Source organism: Nelumbo lutea, chromosome 7 (genome assembly GCF_056320005.1).
Source record: "Nelumbo lutea isolate HS-2025 chromosome 7, American lotus-T2T, whole genome shotgun sequence".
In the NCBI taxonomy this organism is placed as follows: Eukaryota; Viridiplantae; Streptophyta; class Magnoliopsida; order Proteales; family Nelumbonaceae; genus Nelumbo; species Nelumbo lutea.
Genome location: NC_142690.1, coordinates 34,153,521 through 34,166,709, shown reverse-complemented (window position 1 = coordinate 34,166,709; position 13,189 = coordinate 34,153,521).

Genomic DNA, 13,189 nt, shown 5'->3' with positions numbered 1-13,189 from the left:
CTCGAATGGACTACACACCCTTAAACGTGAAGCGGGGCGAGATCTTAATGACGACTAAAGATGCCCCATATATGAAGTGGCCACCTCGTCTGAAGGGAAACCCGAACGAGAGGAATAAAAACTTGTACTGCATTTTCCATAGGGATCACGGTCATAGCATCGAACATTGTAATAATCTCCACGACGAGATAGAGGAACTTATCCGTCGCGGATATCTACGAAATTTTGTACAACACAATAATAATAATAATAATAGTAATAAGCCAGGTCGGTAGGGAGAGCACAAAAAAGAAGCTCTCGAGTCCAGCAGCTGGCCAGCAGAACCACAGAAGCAGCCCCCAGAGGAAAGACCAGTTTGGGGAACAATCCACGTGATCGTTGGAGGATCGGTCGTGGCAGGGTGCACCTTGGCAGCAACTCGCGCGTCAACCCGGGAAGCCGCCAGAGAAGAACGAAATCCCTCGAAGCGGCCTAGGATGGAAGACCCTATATTCTTCACCAAAGACGATGTGCACGGGTCCACTACCCCCACGATGATGCATTTGTCATAAAGATGAAGATCAACGACTTCGAAGTCCGACGGGTACTCATTGACTCCGACAGTTCGGCAGGCATCCTCTTTAAAGCGGCCTTCGACAAGCTCCAGCTCCGAGAGAGTGACTTAAAGCCCACAAACACCCCGCTGGTCGGCTTCAGTGGAGAAGAGGTCAGACCTCTGGGAAAGGTCACAATACCTGTGGAAGTCGGCACGTGGCCTAGCACGGTAAGACTCAATCACGATTTTCTGGTGGTCGTGACCCCCTTCCCCTACAACGCCATAGTAGGTTTGCCGATCACCCACGCTTTAAAAGTTGTGGTGTCCACTTACTATTTGGCCATGAAGTTCCCAACGGACTTCAGCATCGGGGTAGTGCGGGGCGACCAGCTTGAGTCCCGCAAGTGCTACGTTGCCGCCCTCAAGGGAAAGGCCAAGATAACCAGCGACCTCGAACTGGAGTGACCTACGGAACAGAAGGAGGAGCGAGCTGCACCAACAGAGGAAACTGTTCCCATTTCTGTCTCGGTAGAGGACCCCGCCAGACTACTTCAGGTCGGAGCATCCCTTGAAGAACCCCTGCGATTCGAACTGGTACGCTTCTTACTCTGTAACTTAGATGTTTTCGCTTGGTCCGCAGCAGAAATGCCCGACATAGACCCTATGCTCATAACTCACAAGCTCAGTATTGACCCTGTAGTCAAACCCGTTAGACAGAAGAAACGCAACTTAGCCCCAGAACGCTAGAGGGTGGTCGATGAGGAGGTCGAGAAGCTCCTCGCAGTAGACTTCGTAAGGGAAGTTCATTACCCGAGCTGGGTAGCCAACCTAGTTCTGGTAAAAAGGCAAACGGCAAGTGGCGCATGTGCGCCGACTACACCGACCTAAACTGAGCTTGCCTGAAAGATTGCTTCCCCCTCCCCAGGATTAACCGCCTAGTGGACGCGACCTCGGGACATGAGTTGCTAAGCTTCCTGGATGCCTACTCGGGCTACAACCAAATCAGGATGGACCCGTCCGACGAGAAAAAAACCACCTTCATAACCGAGTTCGGCCTGTACTGCTACTAGGTCATGCCCTTCGGATTGAAAAATGCTGGGGCGACTTTCCATTGACTCGTGAATAAGCTATTTCAGCCCTTAATTGGCACGAAGATAGAATGTTATGTAGACGACATGGTCGTCAAGACACAGTTTTCACATGAATCAATACAAGACTTGCACTCTGTCTTCCAAATTTTGCGTAAATTTAGTATGAAACTAAACCCAAACAAGTGTGTCTTCGGTGTCACCTCGGGTAAGTTCCTAGGGTACATCGTCAACCGGCGCGGTATTGAGGCCAACCCAGACAAAATAAAGGCCATCATAGATATGAGACCACCCCGAAAAGTAAAAGAGGTTCAGAGGCTAAATGGCAGGATAGCCGCTCTAAGTCACTTCATGTCTAAGTCAGTAGACCGTTGCCTGCCCTTCTTCAATGCAATAAAAGGCAAAGGGTTCGAGTAGAACCCGAACTGCCAGCTTGCATTTGATGAGCTCAAGAAATACCTCGCTAGCATTCCAGTGTTGACCCGGCCCGAAGAGGGCGATGTTTTAGAACTATACCTTTTGGCAAACGACAAAGTGGTCAGTTCGGTACTAATAAAGGAAGCAGATCGGGTCCAACGACCCATCTACTATGTTAGTAAGATATTGCAAAGAGCAGAAACGAGATATCCAGAGATAGAAAAACTGGCCTATGCGCTGGTCATTGCGGCCAGTAAACTCCACCCGTATTTCCAAGCTCATACCATCACTGTCCTCACCGACAAACACCTGAGGCAAGTATTACTCAGGCCCGAGGTCTCTGGATGATTGACAAAGTGGGCCATCAAACTCACTGAGTACGACCTCCAGTACAAGCCCTGGACCGCCATCAAAGCCCAAGCCTTGGAAGATTTCGTTGCAGAATGCACGTTCTGCTCCGAGGACCTTGGCTCGGTTGAGCACAGGGCTCCCAGTTCGGGTGAGCTCGGTGATCCCAGGTCGGCTGAGTCCGAGCCCCGTGAGGTCGCACCCAGTTCGGTATCTTTCCTGGATCCTTCACGTAAATGGCTCCTCAAACTAGCAAGGCAGCGGAGCCGGTGTAGTTATCAACGGTCCGAGTGGCACGAAACTAGAGTACGCACTACGCTTTGAGTTTGCGGCATCCAACAATGAGGCAGAATACGAGGCGTTGATAGCAAGGCTAGCTCTGGCGCAAGAGGTGAAGGGAAAACACATAGTTATCTGCAGCGATTCCCAGTTCGTAGTCAACCAAGTTACAAGGGAATACGAAGCCCACGAGCCGACTATGATCGCCTACTTGGCAAAGGTAAGAGAGGCACTGCTTAGCTTCCAGCCACACTTCATTAAGCAAATCCTGAGGTCAGAGAACACTGAGGCCGACACCCTATCCCGGATAGCTAGCACCAGTGACAACACCATGAGAAATGTGTACATAGAGGAGTTACCTCGGCCTAGCATTCTCCAGGGGGCAGAGGAGGTCGCTCCTGTCGCCCAAGCAGAACCGAGCTGGATTGATCCACTCGCGAGCTTCCTGCTACATGGAACCCTCCCCGCGGGATGCAACGCTGCTAGGAGGGTAGAGCGTCAGGCAGCCAAGTACATCATGATAGACGGACGGCTATACGGAAGATCCTACACACTCCCCTACCTGCGCTGTTTGCGACCTCCCGAAGCCGAGCTCGTACTCCGCGACATTCATGAAGGCCTATGTGGCGGACACTTGGGGGCAGGGTCGTTGCTCATAAGGCACTATGACAGGGGTACTATTGGCCAACAATGAAAGCAGAAGTGCTAGAAGCACGCCAATATTCACCATTAGCCTGCCGCCGACCTCAAGTACCTCACCAGCCCATGGCCCTTTGCACAATGGGGTATCGACCTACTCGGGGCATTCCCGCCAGCAACAGGAGGAAGGAATTTCCTAATAATTGCAGTAGACTACTTCACCAAGTGGGTTGAAGCCGAGACTCTCGTAACCATCACAACTCGAAACGTCCAGAACTTCTTCTGGAAGAACATAATGTGCCGCTTTGGGCTACCTCGGGTGCTGATCTCCGATAACGGAAAGCAGTTCGAAGACATCAAATTCCAAGAGTGGTGCCAAGGCATGGGGATCCGGCAAAACTTCACGTCAGTTGTGCACACACAAGCAAACGGTCAGGCAGAAGTCACAAACAGAGCTATCCTCCGCGGACTAAAAGCCAGGCTACACCGAGCTAAAGGGTTATGGGCAGACGAGCTGCCCAGCGTCCTATGGGCATACCGACTATAGAGAAGATCGCCACTGGAGAAACTCCCTTCAACCTCACCTATGGCACGGAGGCAGTCATCCTAGCCGAAATCGAAATCCCCTCACTTCGGTTAGAAGCATACAGTGACAATACTAATAACGATGAGCTATGTACCAACCTCGACCTATTTGACGAGGTAAGGGACCTCGCATACATCAGAACCGCAGCAAACCAGCAAAGGGTAACTCGGTACTACAACGCTAGAGTTAAGATACGAAACTTTCACGTTGGCGACCTGGTCCTCCGCAAAATCATGGTACCTGAGCCTGACGTTGGCAAACTCGGGCAAACTGGGAAGGACCCTACCGAGTGAAGAGAGTACTCGGGGGAGCGTACGAGCTCGAGACCTTGGAAGGTAAGCGGATACCCCGGGCATGGAACATCGTCAACTTAAGACGGTTTTACTTATAAGTTAACAAACTAAGCAGACCATGAGCCATTGTTGAGCTAGCAAAAACCTCGGCACCCTAAGGCCCAGAATGCTGAGCTAACAAGGACCACCAAAAGGGGCAGAATACCGAGCCAAAGATGACCTCGACACATCATCGATGAAAGCAATCTGGGGCGGAGAATAGATCGGGCACATAGCCTTACTATGTTAACTCGCCTCGGAGCATGTCTAGCAGCTTGGGTATAGTCGTTTCGGCAAATGGAGAATACTTGCACAACATATTTGAACAGAAAAAATACTTCATTGCTAAATGTTTGCTTTATAGTGTTTAAAAAAAAAACAGAAAACACAAACGAGCTCACAAGCCTAGAGGTCAATCTTCCTCGCCTTCAGAAGGGACTTCGACAACACCTGAAGGACCCGCTTCATCTTCAGAATCCGCATCGTCATCAGCTACAGAAGCCATCTCCTCAGTGGTGCGCGAGGTGGTTATGGTGCTGGTATCGAGGTTGAGGTACGTGTTCCTTATCATCCATTGGCTCAACTTGAAACCCTGTCTGTACGAGCCCACCATCATGTCATCAAAGCGTGGCGAGGCGATATAATCCTCAACGGCTTATGCCTTCGCCTCCTCAATAGCCTGAGAAAAGATCTGCGTCTTCTCCCTAATGTCTTCCTGAAGGTACTCGACCTGGTGCTCCAGGTCCAACTTTAGATCGGCCATATGCCTCACCACCATTCCTAAGGCCTCTTTGTCTCTTTGAGACCTCGATAGCTTAGCCTCGGCAGCTTCTACCCGTCTCAAGCGTCTCTCCGCCTGGATCGCCAAGGCGTGGATAGAGGAGTTCACCTGCCAGAACGAGGACAAATCAGCTCAGAAAAAAAAACCACTCCGACTTACCGCCATGGCGTGAGTTGCAGCCCGAGCACCTATGAGATTGGTAGGGAGATCGGCCCACTGCGCGACCTCCTCAGGAAAAGTGCCAGCCTTGCTTTTTCGGAGAGCGTAGCCCGGCGTCAGCACACTCCCAATCCCACTGTGGCTCCCTGAGCCCGAAGGTGCAGCCCGGGCATAGGGAGCCCCTGCCGCCTCCTGAACTGAAGGGGGCACCTCGGGCTCCTCAAGAGGCTCCGTCCTCGGTACCTCGGGCTCTGCCACCTAGGAAGGTTCGGTGTGAACTCGCTTAGCAGCTCGCTTCTTCCACTTCATGCCAGCAAACAAGTTCGCACCTCGAGTCTTGTTTGCCTCCATAACACCTGCAAAAAGGAGCTCGGCGTCAGAAGATGGGAATAAAAACAGAAACAAAAGTATCTTTATCTGAGTAAGAAACCTACCCGAACTCAGATCGGCCTGAATGAGTTTATCCTTCGTCAGATAGGCTTCGCATTTTAGCCCTAGCCGGGCCTAGTCCCGGAGGCACTTCACTGTATCTTCATCTAAAACAACACCAGGGTCAGGAGCGGCCAAACCCCACTTAGTAGGAAACGGCCACCCCGTAGCACTCTGAACCACGAAGTAGTCCTGCTTCCACGCCGGGACCTTGTTTGGGAGATCGTGTAAGAGCTTGAAGCTCGAGCAAGGTGACAAGTAGTTTGCCCTCCTACGCTCGGGCAGGGGACCCACTTGTTTCTTAAGCATGAGAATAGCGGAAAAAATTTCTAAGTCCAAAGGAAGGCAGTGCTCACAGAAAAGGGAGATGGTCCTGACAAGGTTGCGGATAGAGTTCGGGTGAAGCTGACCTATAGTAATGTCGAAGTGGTTCATAACCTCGACGATTAGGGGATGGAAGGGAAGGCGCAACCCGACAACAAACTGCTCCCGGAATATCACGATCTCATCTGGATCGTGCTCCCAAGGAAAGTTGCTAGAGGGTAAAAAGTAAGTGTACTCCCCGGGCAGGTTGTACTGGACGATAAGGGACCAAAGACTTTCGAACGTCATAGTAGAGGGTCCGAACTTGTCTGGCACCTGACCTCGACGAGAGGTGGATGCCAAACTACCTGAGGTGACTTGGCCTGCGGGCTCAAACTCGACCTCTTCCTTGAGCTCTACCTTGGGCCCCGCCTCGGACTCACTAAGGCCATCGGGGGCAGCAGCTCGGTTCGTAGAACCAGCGTCTGACCCCCCCAGAGGGCTATCCGTGCTACTAAAACTAGACATCGAAAACAAAGAAGGCTGAGGACTACCGAAACTACGGACGAGTGACCGAACTACGGACGAGTGACGCGAGCTGGCCGGCTTGGACGCGAGCTCAAGGAACAAACGCTGAAGGATAACAGAGGAAAGTGACTGGGCATCCCTCCACTATTTAAAGCCACTGTACCCGCGCATCAATGGCCAAGATCGGAACCATCCAATGGCTCCTCGCAAAGTTAGCTGCGCACTCCCGACGAAAATACACTTTGGAGCGCACGTTCGAAAATTCAGAATTGTTTGGCGCGCCCGTTCAAAAATTAAAAAATTTGAAAATCGTTAACGCGCGTGAGCCATCCTGGGGGGGGGGGTTTCGCCCTTAACCCTCGATCCGTTTAGAACCAATGTTGTTTCTTGAGAGACATTTTCTCAGAAAATGGTGCTACATAAGCATGATGTTTTCTTAGAAAACTCAACTTTTCTATTTGGTACCATTGATGTTGTTGCCACATAGGCGTTTTTCAATGCCAAGTTAGCGTAGAAAAAACTGAAAATATAAAAAAGACATTTTCTCAAACCACACCTTCCTCAATTTTCAAGGCATGGTATGAAAAAACGTTTTTTTTTGGAAAAATGACTAATCAAACAAGAGATGTTTTCCTAAAAATGCATTTGAAGTGCATGGCATTTCTCTTTATCGTTTTTTTGTTGACATTGTTCCATGCAATGCATGTGCATACGATGCATAAACATTATTCTAATCCAACAACCATAGATTTAGGACATCCCAAAAATATTGAAATCCTTTCAATATTATTCAATAAAATACATGTATTTTATTACAAATATTATTAAAAAGCTATTATACATTGAAATAATGATTAAAACCCTAGATTTTTTAGGAAAATCTAGATTTAAATATATATATATATATATACACATACAAATTTATTGAAAATTAAAAAAAAATAAAAATGTTTCTAAAAACAAAATATAGTAACATATTGTCAAAAAGGGATTAAAAAATAAAAATGGCCATTACTGTTGTTGCTATTTTAGTTGATTGCATGTGTCAAGTAATTATCTATTTGGGTTACTTGAAGATGAAGAGGATAACTCCAAGTAGTATCCAAAATATGAAATAAAGTACATTACACACACAACAAACCAATTCAACTAGGTTCTTTGTGGCTTCATGGCCATTGATGCCATTAGATGAGATGATAGTTTGCTTATTCTTTCTTATTGGTGATGGCTGCCCTAAGTATTGATCAACCCATACAAATGATTCTTTATGGTCTGTTCTCAGTGGGCAACGAAAAAACCATCTGCCATAATTTAATTCAATCCTTGCCATGTGTAGGTTTGACCCCCTTCCACAATAATAAATAAGAGTCTTAATTGAATCATTTGGAAGCTTCATATTACAATTTGAAAACCATCATGTATATGAGATATGCACATATATTATAGAACCATAATGGAGTTCTCCATGAAATTTAAGCATACTTAAACCTGGAAGGTCCACATGTAATCTCAGTGCTAATAATAATAGCCATTACAATAAGTGTTCAAACTTTTGTTCACTAACAAGTGTTCAAACTTTCTCAACAAAATAAATAAATAATTAAGATAAAAGTTCCAAAGGTAATATCATTAAAACACATATAACATGTGGAACATTAATGCTGACGACGACATTAGTAATCCTACCACAAGGCATTGGTAATATTCTCTATGAGGGTAGACATCTCTCAGGGTACCTGTAGAGCTTCCTGGTTCATTTGCTTCATCATTTGAACTAGTTTCATCTTAACAAACTATTAGGTTATCAGCTTCCCATCTTTCTAATTCTGAATCACATCGTGCTTTACTCTTGATGAAATAGTAAGTGATAAAGTAGGCTGCCACTATGTACAATTGAAACTTCAATTCATAAGGTGGCATATTCTTTAAGGTGGAAAACTTTCCCTTCATCCCCAAAACATTGATTGATGACATTGCATGGTGAAGAATGGATAAAGTTGAATAAATCCTCCTTTTTCTTAACTCTATCAACTTGGTGCTAAATCTTGCTCAAATGATATCACTTTGGTGATAGGGAGTAAGAGACCTAGCGACGCTAGCAAATCTAGAATCTACAAGGTAATACTTCCCTGCATTTGTATAAACATTAAATAATAGTGTGAAAAGTATTAACTTATTTAATTAAGGGAAACTTTCTTAAATTATTTTTATAGTTTAGTTAATTGACTAATTCTATCCTTATTGTTTAAATATTGTCTTTGGGTACTCCTAAGTTTTTTGGCAATTGCCTAAAACCTCCCCTGCCATTAACTTTGCATCACACTTTGTCACATGTGAAATCACGTGACCGATACTTTTTTTTTTTCAAAAATTCCAAAAATATCTTTCTACCTTTATTTAGATCATTGTCTTCCATGTAACAAAATTCTGAAGGATAGAAAGGGTATATTGCCTTTGCAACAACAAGGTAGCATGTATTCTTGCATTTACAAAGTGCCATTGCAAAATGGCGGTTATAGAGGTGTAAATTGGGCCATACCGCCCGCGGCCCAGCCCGACTTTGGATTTGCATGATGCATCATGGCACAATGGCATGCGGGCCATGCCAAGCATGGCATGATGGTATGTGTCGTGCTAGGCCTGGGGTTCGGAGTCCACGGACTGGTATGGCAGTGGGCCCATACTCGGCCCACCCAAAAACCCCCAGCGGCTAGTTATAGATTTTTGGGTTTTTTTTTTTTTTTTTTTTTTACAGAAATACCTCCCAATGGCTAGTTCTAGCTTTTTGGGTTTATTTTACAGAAATACCCCCCAATAGCTATAAACAACTATAAAGAGTATTTATGTATTTTGGTTAGGGGAGGGGGAGAAAAATGACACAAATGCATCCAATAGCTATATACCAACTATTTTATGGGGGCGTTTTGGGTAAAGTGATAAATAACTTTACAATGACCAAAATACCCCTTCCAACAACTAAAAAATGGCTAGTTTTTAGGGTATTTTAGGCAATTGAATTATTTTTAATTCATATAAATATCCATATCCTCCACCATTCTGATCATACCAATTCAACAATTCTCTTAAAATCTTTTCTCGTACATTATCTGAAGTCTGAAGTGATTTGAACTCTGATTGATTGATTCTCCAATTCTTAACTTTATTGAAGATTCAACAAGAAGAAGGCTTGCTCAACCATCTCAAGTATCTGAAGTCAATTAGAAATTTGGGAGGCTTGGACTCTTGAAGTTGAAAGGCTTCAATCATTGAAATCAAGTTGGGATTCCGAACCACCAATCCAGGTAAGTCCAATTAAATTAATTTTTATTTTTATAATTAAAAAAAATGGCCTGCTCCTCTCGTAACCAATTCCCCAACATGTTCAATGTCGACGATATTCAGTTATATCATGATAGTGTTAGCATTGAAATGGATGCTATTAATATTGATGGAACTTCTACTCCTAGTATTGATACTAGGGGAAAGAAAAAGAGGGCTCTAAGTTGATTAGCTCGGTTTGGAAAATATTTAAAGTAGAGGAAGTTGAGGGGAAGGGAAAAAGAGCTATTTGCCAAAAATATAGGAAATACTTTAACTATTGTAGCAAGGGTGGCATTGACCATTTGGTCAGACATTTGCTCATCCATGAGAAAGAAGAAGAAGAGAGTGAAACAACACAAACACAAATTGGGAGGGGGGCGGGGGGTTGGTACATTTAAATATTCTCAAGAATAAATGAGGCAATAATTAACAAAATACATTGTACATATTGAACAACCATTTTTGTTAGCTAAAGATATTAAACTTGACAAATGGTTACGTAATTCTGTAAATCCACAATATAAAAAAGTTTGTAGGAATACTATTCGATTAGATGCTTTAAATTTTTTATTCATATAAACAAAATTTAATTTATATGTTATCGAATCTTAATTCTAAAGTTGCAATTATTTTTTATGTTTGGACTTTTAAATTTAACATAAGTTATATTTGTGTTACTGATCATTTTATTGATGAATAATGACTTTTAAATAAAAGAATTTTAAGTTTTACTAGGCTTAAATCGACACATACTAACCCAGCTATTGCTGCAAGCATTTTAAATACTTTACATGCTTATGGAATTGAGAATAAATTATTTTCTAATAGTTTTGATAATGCTAATAATAATGATTATGCAATAAATCTTTTAAAATCTCAATTAAAACCATGTTAAATGGTAAATTATTTCATATTAGATGTGCATGTCACATCTTAAATTTATGTATTCAGGATGCTTTAAATATTATTTCTACTCATATATATATATATATATATATATATATATATATATATTAAAAGTTCTAGAGCAAGAAAACAAGAATTTAAATATTTATGTCAAAATTATGGTTTAAAATATAAACATTTTATATTAGATGTTAAACATAAATGGAATTCTACCTATGCTATGTTAGAAAGTTGTATTTCTAATAAATAAGTTCTTACTGAATTTTATAATGCAAAAATACCTAATGATATTATATTTGAGGAAGACTGAGAAATGGAAATTTGTATAAGAGATTTTTTTATAACATTTTTATGATGCAACTAATGAATTATCTGACATTTATTATCCAACTATTTGTAATTTACCTTATCAATTAATAATGATTAGTGATTGTTTTGCAAAGTATAGAACTAATCCACAATTTAAAAGTATTGTTGAAATAATGGAAAATAACTTTAAAAAATATTGGGAGAGCATTTCTTCTCTTTATTGCTTAGCTACAATATTAGATCATAGGATTAGGAAAGATGGTTTAGATATTTTACTTGAAATATATTGTAAAAATATGAATGTTGAGATTGAAAATAAAAAAGAAGAAATTAATAGTTTATTATTTAAAATGTACAGTTTACATGAATTTGAAGTAATAGAAAATAATTCTACAATTTGTATAGTTGCATCTTCTACTTCTTAACTTGAGCCTAGTAGTAGAAGAGAAAAACTTTTTTATTTAATAAGTAGAAGGAAGAAATCTACTAACTCAACAACAAGTTCATTTATTGAACTTAATTTTTATTTACAAGCATTTTTTTTTCTACTTTAGGTGGGGGAACAAATAAATTTGATATTTTAGCCTGGTGGAGTGAACATTCAAAAAATTATCCAGTTCTCATCGCCATGGCACGTGATCTACTAGCCCCTTCGGTCTCTATAGTTCCATCAGAGTCCCGTTTTAGTGCAGGTACTAGGGTGTTGGACAACAAGAGAAGCTGTGTGAATGATGAAAGTATAGAGATGTGCATCTACTTTAAAGATTTGCTGGATGTTGAAGACATATTACAAGACAAATGAGGGCATGACACTAAGCCCGATATTTCACTTGAAGCAGATGATAAAAGTCATGATTCATGAACAATAGTTGTATAACATTTTTTCAAATTATTGTAATTTTTTTTAATTTTATTTAATTTATTTGCTATTTTTTAACAATGTAATTTTGTATTTTCAATTAGTAACTATATCGTATTTTTATATTTTATTAATTTATTCCATTTTCTAATTTTCATATTTCTTTCATCCATGTATCCAACCATTGCATGCTCTGTAATTTGTATCATTCAAATTTAAATGAAATAAAATTCCTATTTTTCTTCCAATTTATTACTCCATTCTTATTTGGTTAAGTATTTTTTAATTTATTTGTTAGATTTCTCATTTCTTATTTTTTCAAATAGTTCCCAAAGACTAAAGGAAAGTTAAATATTTTAGTTTTACTCTTTTACTTAGCAAAGAAAGAAAAAAAAATCAAAATTTTCAAAAAAGAAACAAAAAATAGGTAGAAAACCTGTTTGGCCCAGTTTGGCCTACACCCAAGGCTTGACCTGTTGCCCAACCTGGCACAACCTAGGCACGCGGCACAGCTTGCAGCCTGGCCCGGCCTAGGCCCGTGGCCTGGCATTGACACAACATGGGCCTGCACGGGCTTGGGTCGTGGGCTGTGCCAGGTCAAACCCCAAGTTATCCCTAGGGAAGGCAGCACGACCAGGATGTCCTATGGGCCAGAACGACATAGCCCATACTTTGCACGGGTCACCCACAGGCCATGCCGTGCTGGCCTGGCATGACCGTTTAATTTACACCTCTAGGCGGTTATACAAAAGCCTCAAGAGATGTGTATCAACAATCCAGTTTTCCCCCATCTTCCCTCTCCTAACATCAATAGAAAACTAAGAATTGAAGACGTGCTAATGTAATGACCACTCAATGGGGTTGTTGCTACATTCCTCATCTGTGACAAACCGACATTCTCTTTAATGGAGAAGAGGTTGAATTTGTCATAAGCTTACTAGGGGATGCAAGCCTAATGTGCCCCCAAAGAGCTGGTGACAATGCCTTGCTACTGCCACTTGGATTGTTTGAGGAGACGATATGGGACTATCACTTCCCGATTTCTTAGATGGAATGAGTTTGGAAGAGGTTGTTGTTCTTGAGCCAGTATTTATCGACAATGGCAAACTGGGGTCTTGCAAATGCCATAATTCTCTATTTGTATCCTGCAAAACCCTTGCAAGGACATTGATTCCACGAGGCACAGTTCAACCTCGAGAAACCTTGTTACATTCCTTTCCTCTAGAAGTGCTGCTAGTGGAAACACTCTTGGTAGTAGATGCAGTGAGATTAGATGGCCGTGTTGACCCATTTGTTTAGGCTAAGTGTATGTTGTGGTTGGGTAACACTGATGATCTACAACCACGATTTAGAATTTGTCTAGTGGGTGA